Source organism: Pleurodeles waltl, chromosome 6, assembly GCF_031143425.1.
Source record: "Pleurodeles waltl isolate 20211129_DDA chromosome 6, aPleWal1.hap1.20221129, whole genome shotgun sequence".
NCBI classification, from domain to species: domain Eukaryota; kingdom Metazoa; phylum Chordata; class Amphibia; order Caudata; family Salamandridae; genus Pleurodeles; species Pleurodeles waltl.
The window spans coordinates 1,069,497,514-1,069,506,388 of NC_090445.1; positions in this window are offsets into that span (position 1 = coordinate 1,069,497,514).

Genomic DNA, 8,875 nt, shown 5'->3' on the forward strand with positions numbered 1-8,875 from the left:
AACTCTCCAAAAGGGGAATACCTTTGAGTAATGGTTTGGGATGAAAACTAGAACCATGTGAAATACTGTTCGTTGCTGTTACTTTCCTGAACATGATTGTTTGTATTTTTTGATTCTCAGTGTACACTCAGATATCTAGAAAATCAATCTGCATAGAACTAATGTTGTAAGTAAATTGCAGTCCACAATCATTCTGGTTCAGTGTGTTGAAGTATATCCTGAATTCCTCCTCTGTTCCATCCTAAATCACAAAGAAATCATCTATGCATTGCAGCCATAGAACTCTCTTGAATAGGTGTTCTCCATATTTGTCCTGCCAGGCGATCTCCCTCTCCCACTAGCCCTTGGTAAGATTGGCATTGCTGGGGGAGAAGGAAACTCCAATTGCAGTCCTGCGCACTTGATGAAAGATCTGATGGTCAAACAAAAAAAAAACATTGTTTCAAAGGCACAGCTCAATCATTTCCAAAAGCATATCAGAATGTTTAATTCCTCTAATGTTCCTTTGTCAGAGAAAATATCTCACTGCATGGAGGCTTATTTCATAGGGAATTGACGTATAGAGTGACACTACATCAATAGTAACTAAAAAATATCCTGGTTGCCAGATGATATCAGCAGTAGCTGTAAAAAAATCACCAAGAGGCCAAGTAAGTCACCATTGGAGCAAGATAAAGTCCACGTATCTAGATAGATTCTCAAATATAGACCCACATCCAGATACAATGGGCCTTCCAGGAGGATACTTAAGAGTTTGGTGAATTTTGGGAAGGAAATATATGCTGGGCATCCTGGGATGACTGTTGTACAAATATTGATACTCCTACTCATTAATTAATAGCTTCTGGTGCCACACTTTTTGATAGTTTGTCTTATCCTGTAATTGTCGCATTGCTTCTTTCACATAATCATGATGATTAAGGATCACAATATTACCACCCTTGTCTGTCAGCTTGATTATTATCATATAATTTTCATACGCTGCTGTGATGCTTTACTTTCTTTCAAAGTTAAATTCTCTTTCTTATGTAGCTAGAATTTATTCCTTAGTTTCTCAAACTCAGCTGTTACTGGGTCATAATACACATATACTTTGTTACCTTCTGTTGGCATAGGGCAGAATTTAGACACAGGTTTGAAATGGCTGTACATGTGATCATTTGTTGAAATGCCTAGTTGTTCCATTACTTGTGAAGTTGTATACTCATCATCATTCAGATAAAACAGTGAATCATGGCATGATTTAACATATTCAGTTTGTTCAATTTTAAGTCCAGTGTCCATTCGTGGTCTTAGGTCATCATTCAGGTTCAAGGTTTCTTTGGCAAAGTACTTTGCTAGCTTGAGCTTTTGAATAAACTGGTAAGTATCTATTTTTGTTTCTACTTCATCAAATTGATGTTCAGTGCAAAATGATAGCCCTTTATTTAAAATTCTGTTTTCATCCCTTGTTAGTACATAGTCAGATAGATTTACCACCAGATTCTCGCCTATTATCCCCTCCTTTTATTTCCTTTGTCTGCTTTGAAGAGGGTAATTTGTTCTTCCTACGCTCTCCTCTGATCTTTATATGTTGTGTTGTGACTTTTGCAATTGGCTGCACTGTGGCTGCGATCTCGGCCACTGCCTTTTGAGGTTTGTTGGTCAAGATACATCAACTGCATTTCTTCCAGCAGCATTGTCTTAGGGCTAAATCCACTCATGTCCTCATTCTCACTCAGTTCAACATCTGACTCACTTACTGATTCCGAAATAGCCAGAAGGTTCATTTTTGATTCGGATGAATACTGTCTGATCATTACTTCAAATCATTTGGCAAATGTAAGCATAGTACCATTTTTATAATCCTGTTCCTCCCATAGAAAGTTCCTGTGTTTACATGCCTCTATCTCTGATTCATGTTTATCCAATTTATCTTTCATTTGTTTCTTAATTTGGAATCTCTTCCTTATCCTCCAATGTGCTTATCTTTTCTTCTATCTCTCCTTCTGATTTGGTTACTTCTTCAACATCGATCTTTGTATATTTAATAAGGATAAGCATCATATTTCATTCACATGTCATGTTGTTCTCCCCCTGTTCCAGTATTAATTCAGGTTTAATATCTGGATGATTTGGTAGTGTAAAAATCTGTAGACTCCTTGGTACTCTCCCTACTTCTCTATATTTTTGTAAAGTTAAGCTCTCCCAGCCCTTTAGTTATTTCTTTACAATATAACTTTTCCAACTGGAGAAATAGGGATTGTGCATTTGGAGACCCTTTCTTGATGTTACCACTAGATGTAATAGATGGTTGTTTTGGTTGCACAGAAAATAAAGCCTCTGTCTTTTGAGCTCTCTTTACTGCTCTGGCCTTCATCACTGATTATGTTCTAACACTCTTTTCAGTAAACTCACAAAGTTGCTGCAATGTCAAGAGCTCGACTTACTGGGAACTCTAGCCTTTTAACATGTAGGCTGCAACAATACTTTTATATGCATACTTTACGTGGCTGACACGAGTCACATGGTCTCCCAATATGGGCCCGCCAAGAGCTGTACGCAGTCCACTCTCTTCGCTGGAGCTCTCGGGCTGGATGGAGATGGCCAGGGCAGGGAAAGGCTGGGGGTGGGCGTGGGAGGGTCTTTAGTGAAATTATATTAATGGGTGGGGGCGGGAGCATCGGCCTCTTTGACGCTAGCAGGTCACGCTGCGCAGAAGTTAGTACGCTCCTGTAGGAAGTAGGAGAGGGTTAATTTCACCATAACGCTTCGTATCATGGCCACGGTCCATGATTTAGAAGTAATCCGGGCAGCGCTTCGCTTGCTTGGTGAAGCCGGCTGAGGCGACCTGCTCAGGCCTGGTGTCCTGGACCAGGCCTGGGTAGGTATGACACGCGCGCCTCGCACGACGTCACAGGGGGTTGGGGTGGTGAAGGCTGCATGCATTTCCCCACAGAAGGAAAGCGCCAGGAAGCCCAAAAAAGGGCAGGGACGCAGCACGATCCACCCCCTCCTTTTGTTACAGAAGTGTGGCCCCAAGGAGAGCATGAAGGACCTGTAGAGCAGGAGGGAAAGGATCTTGGGGAAGGGGGTCCTTTGATGATAGCACAGTCCCATTGGCACGGGGCCCGGAACAGAATGAGCCTGCCTTGCAGGCAGATCAAGAGGGGAATAACCTTTTGGGGCTGGAGCAGCCCCTGGACCTCACACTGGCTGGGGCCCCAGCCAGAGACAGTAGAGTAGGAAAGGGGCGGGGGCTAGGGTGTAACATAGGAAAGGGAAAAAAGGTTAGTGCTGGGGTGGGGGCCCCTGGGGGGCTATTGCCTGAGAAGGGTACGGTAGCTGCCCAAAAGGAAGGGGTGCATTTGGAGGATAGCAGTAGGTCAAAGGAGGCGATGGAGGCACGACACCCCATCACTACTGACTGGGCGTCAGTCGAGAAAGAGGCAAGGATTCAAGAGCAGAGAAGATTGGTGGCGGACACAGAACTCAGGTGGGCCAAGCTATGTAAGGAGCGGGGGAGGCGGAGGGGAAGTCCAGGAAGGCAAAGAGGAAATCAGTGGGGGTTAATGGGGGCCAGGATGAGGGGCACGGGCGGAGAAAGGTAGCTGGGTGTGGATTCCACATGAGGAGCAGGGGGCAACTCACGAATCCGGTGCAGCTGGTGTGATAGGCAGCATGATTTCGGCTCATGGCGCACATGGCCAAGGGCAGCGTGGAGAGTCAATGCCAGCAGCAGAGGCTGGCAGGAAGCTGGTGAAACAAGCGGGGAGCAAGATGGCCCCAGGACGTTGGTCAGAAGAGATAGAGGGGTCTTCGGCGGCCTTCTCTACACTGCGGAAAATGCAGGAAGTACACGACTGGTTTACGCCAAAAGTGTTTCAGGGTGGCTGATGAATACGAGATGATGGATGCAGCTGGCGCTGATGAAGGAATGGGTGTGGATGGAGAGGAAATGATTGATCTGGATTACGAGGAGGACCTTGATGAGTGGGAAGAAGGGGAGATTCACAAAAAAGAGGTGAGCGAGGGGGAGGGGCAGGGATGCAGGAGCAGCGCAACATCCTCTTCTGTTAATGTTTTGCCGGCTTCAACGTCTACCGCTCATGGGTACGAGGTCTCTCGCAAGGATGGAGGCAGGCGCAGACCAAGGCTGGACACGGCAATGACTGCTCGTGGGGTCCAAGGTAAAGAAGAATGGTGGGCACCATGGGGGGGGAACGGAGGGGCAAGGCCAGTGTGGCACAGTACAAATATATTGGTGTGGGTGAGGATTCGATACACTAGCAGCCTGATACTGATGCAGTAGATGCAGGTGCTTCAGGCAAAGGGGGAGCCAAGACGCTGTTGGCGCAAAGCGAAGATGGAGGTGTAGTGGTAAGTGGGTAGAAGGTAGATGAGGATAAGGGGGGGGCAGGACATAAGAAGAGGCTCCCATACATGGACTCGCTATGACGTTGGCGTCGCATGTGGCAGACAAGACAAAAGCAAGGATATGGAAATATGAATATGTGGATTTTTTCAAGCTCTTACATAGGGATATTCAGGCGAAAGAAGGTTCTAATGAGGAAGAGTGGGAACTGGCGCGGAGGCCCCATGTTCCGATAACTATGGACAACTGGACCTCTGCATATTTGATTTACGCTAGTATATACTGTGAGAAATATCTCAACAGGGCCATCGCCATTTTTAAATAAATGGATATTATTCAGAAAGCACAATTACACTTTGGAGGGTTTGCTTGGCTAAACTATGATGAGGAGTTCAGAGCCAGAGTTAGCATACACCCAGAGAAGCCCTGGGGGGATGTGGATTCGGAATTATGGATGCCAGGGATGGCATCCTCACATTCTGCAGCTTCAACACACACAGCTAGTGGTCTCCCGGTAGTAAATAAGCCGTTTCAGCAGTGTCTCGCTCAGGGAGGGGCAGGTATGCCTCAGAGGGCACAGGTATCTACCTTAGGAGCCTGTTGGAATTTCAACAATGGGTTTTGCTCTAGGCACCCCTGTAAGTTCAAGCATAAATGTTCAAAGTGTGGGGGTCAAACACCCAGTCATGCAATGCTTTTCCCTCGCCAGCCTGGCAGAGCAGTGGAGGTCTACCAGGGGCAGGGGGGTCAAGGAGCTCCTGGGCCAAAGGGCACCTACTCTAATTAGGGTGGAGAGGTTACTTTATTGGTTGCACGTGTACCCGGATACGGACACAGCGCTGAAGTTAGAATGGGGTTTCAGAGATGGTTTTCGGGTGGGATATCAAGGGCCAAGGATTCGGAGAAGGGCAGATAACTTGCAGTCAGCTAAGACCATGCCAGAGGTGGTGGCAGCGAAATTGAACAAAGAAGTGGCAGAAGATAGGATTTTGGGCCCCTTTCATGAATGGCCCATGGAGAATCTAATGATCTCACCTTTGGGGGTGGTACCGTAAAACATCAGTGGGGACTTTAGGTTGATACATCATTTGTCCTAGCCAGAGGGGGCATCAGTGAATTATTTTATCGCGCCGGAAGACACAAGGGTGGTATACGCCACAGTGGATGATGCTATGAGGCTCATCCAGGGGTGTGGGAGGGGTGCAGAGTTGGCCAAGTGTGATATCAAGGCAGCTTTTCGGCTGCTCCCCATCCACTGGATGATTTTTCTTTGCTAGGGATGCAGTTGGTAGGTGCTATATATCTGGACAGAGTTCTTCCCATGGGCTGTGCGATCTCCTGTGCACTGTTTGAGGCTTTTAGCAGCTTCCTGCAGTGGGTTTTTGTTCAAGTGACTGGGCATCGGACGGTGTCACGCTATCTAGATGACTTCTTATTTGTAGGAACAGCACAGTCAGGCTCTTGTGGCAGGGCCCTGCGGCAGTTTGAGCAGTTGGCACAAGATTTTGGGATACCTTTAGCCCCAGAAAAAAACAGAGGGCCCTAGTTCTGTTTTGACTTTCTTGGGCATTGATCTGGACATGAGGGAGTTCATAGCATGCCTACCGGAGGTAAAAGTTGGTGAGATTCTGCTATTTTTGAGGAGGTTCAGAGTGAAGCAAAAAATTGAAGTGCACGTAGCTCAACAACTACTTGGTCTTTTGAATTTTGCATGTAGAGTAGTACGGGGGCAGGACCTTTCAGGCGCATGGGCTTGGCAATGTCAGGTGCATCCCTCCCACATCACAGGATTAGGTTAACCATAGGTCTGCGAGAAGACATTAATGTATGAGACCTGTTTTTGACACAGTTCAACGGGCTTTCTTTTTCTTTCCGGGAAGAGGACGCGATTTGGCGGGTACAAATTTTTTCAGATGCGGCTGGTGCAGCCGGTTTTGGACTGTTTTGGGATGGTCCTTGGGGCGCGGAGACGTGGCCTGAGCAATGGTTGTGGCAAGGGAGGAGTATTGCCTTCATGGAGTTTTTTCCTCTGCTGGTGGCTTTGTCGGTGTGGGGTGATGAACTGGCGAACAGGTCAGTGATGTTTCACGTGGACAACTTGACGGTGGTTGAGTGGGTGAACAGGCAGAGATCTAAGGATCTTAGGGTGCTGCGGTTGCTCCGGAGGTTTATGTAGCGTTGCTTAACTCTGAATATCATGTTTAAGGCTGTGCACATTCCTGGGGTAAACAATTCCATTGCAGATTCCCTGTCTCGTTCGCAGTGGCAGCGTTTCTGGCAGTTGGCACCCGGCGCGGAGGAGCACAAGAGAGCAGTCCCGGCAGACATTTTGGAGTGGGGCGCGTGATGGTCATGAGACTCGTTGAGAGGTTGTTTGCAGAATCAACCCTCAGGAGTAACCGCCTGGCATGGTTGAAATTTCAGGATTTTGAAGTTTACAGGGGGCATTTTTGGACACAGGCTAGGGTGCTATGTTTTGTTGTGTTTTTGATTCGGAAGGGTTTATTGGAACCCACGATTGATGGCAAGTTGGCTGGGGTGTCTTTTTATGGAAAGTTGTTTTTTGGATGGGACCTGTCGAGAAACGACACCCTGGGAAAAATGTTTAAAGGGTGGGGGAGAATATGCACAGGATCAGCTTTTGTTCATGAAGCCATCACATTTGAGTTACTATTGGAAATTTTACATGTGCTGCCAGTTTGTTGTTTCATTGCCAATTAGGTCGCCTTATTTCGTTTGTGTATGATATGGATGTTTTTTTGGGGCCTTTCGTGTGTCTGAATTGTTGGGGGTTAGGAAAGCTGGTGGTTTGAGAGTCAGTGAGGTACAAAGTCAAGGTGAGAGGCTAGGGATTTGGTTGCGGCGATCCAAGACGGATGAGTTGGGTAAGGGTAAGTGGATATGGTTGGAGCAAGGGGGAGTATTGGATGCATGCCTGGTTCGAGAATGGGACTCTTTCAGGGTGAGTAGGGTGTGTCGGAGGGAAAGTGTGTTTATTCATGAGAATGGCACGAAGGTGACAGCTTTCCAGCTATTGTCTGTTCTGAGAATGGTTTTGAGGTGCCTGAGTAGACAGGCGGGCAATTTTGGTACTCATTCCTTTAGGATTGGCACAGTGACTGAAGTGGCCAGGTTGGGGTGGGATTGGGATAGGATCAGGCGCATTGGACGGTGGCAATCGAGATGCTGTGAGCGCTATGTGAGGGCTTAGTTGGCTAAGGGGTAAGCAAAGTACAAGCAAGTTTGAGTAGGAAGTGATGGTCAGGGGTGTGGTGTCATAGACGGGGGGCTTGTGGTTTTTCATTCTGACTCTTGTTTCTTTTCCAGGTTGCATGAGTGGCCCAGAGTATCATAAGGCGATCACCTGGTTTGTTGGGCACTCTTTTGTTCATTGGGCAGCCAAATTTGCAGAGCGGCAGGTCTATGGACGATCTTTTGGACTTCCGAGTAGCAGGCACGAGGTGCTGTGGTGGGGAAAGAGCGGCATGAGGAGGGGTAGTTTGCTTCCTTTTATTAAATCGATTTTGCCGTGGCGGGGATGTCCTGATGTATTGGTGTTACACCTGGGAGAGAATGACCTGGTCCGTCTTTCTGGGATCACCCTACTGCAACACATGCAGCATGATTTGGTTCTGATGAAATAAAACATGCATGGGACTTGCCTGATCTGGACAGAACTTGTGCCACGGAGGAAATGGCGTGGAGCACAAAAACATGGAGCTATTGAGAGGGCTCGGAGGAAAAGCAATAGGGCTATGTGGGTTTTCTGCTTGGCTCAGGATATTAAGGTACTGACACACGAGGGGATAAAAGAAGAGGAGCAGGTGCTGTTCATGGATGCCGGTGTGCATCTCTCGGGAATGGGGAATGCACATTACATGATGGAGTTGCGTTTCCTGCTGACCAACTTATGGGGAGAATAACTTTGGTGTGGTGAAATGGATGGCAAGGCATGAAGTTTTGCAGCGGGTTCACTGGTGGGGCAGCAAAACGTCAGATGAGTGCTTGTTCACTCTTCCATGGGGGAAAACGAAACAGGTGAAGGATGACATCCTGGGGAGGCTTGAGTCAGGCAGGGGATACGAAGAAAAGGGGGATGTGTGGCAATGGAAGTGGAAATTGGGTGAGCGAAGGATAAGTGGTGGATTGAAGTGAGGAGGTAATGAAGGGGAGTTACATGGTTAAAGAGTAATTTGACATTTAAATTGCTGATTACTTTGATTTGTTATTATGATGAGCAAGGCTGTCCTAATAAATGGCCTTTTATACTAAACAAGGGTGTCGGAGTCTATGTCCTGATTTGAGCGAAAGCCGTTCACGACTGTAATTATCCAGTGTTACTTGCCCGGAAACAATGTGACTTTTATGTTTACTTTGTGTATTCTCTGTATGCATTCCTCACCATTGATGTCCGTATCAGTGCCTTGTTGTGTCCGCCTGACTGTTTCTGTTAATCCTTTTAAAACCAGCTGTACTCCACAAGCTGGCAGCAAAGTCTGGAGTGCCAAGGTATAAAATATC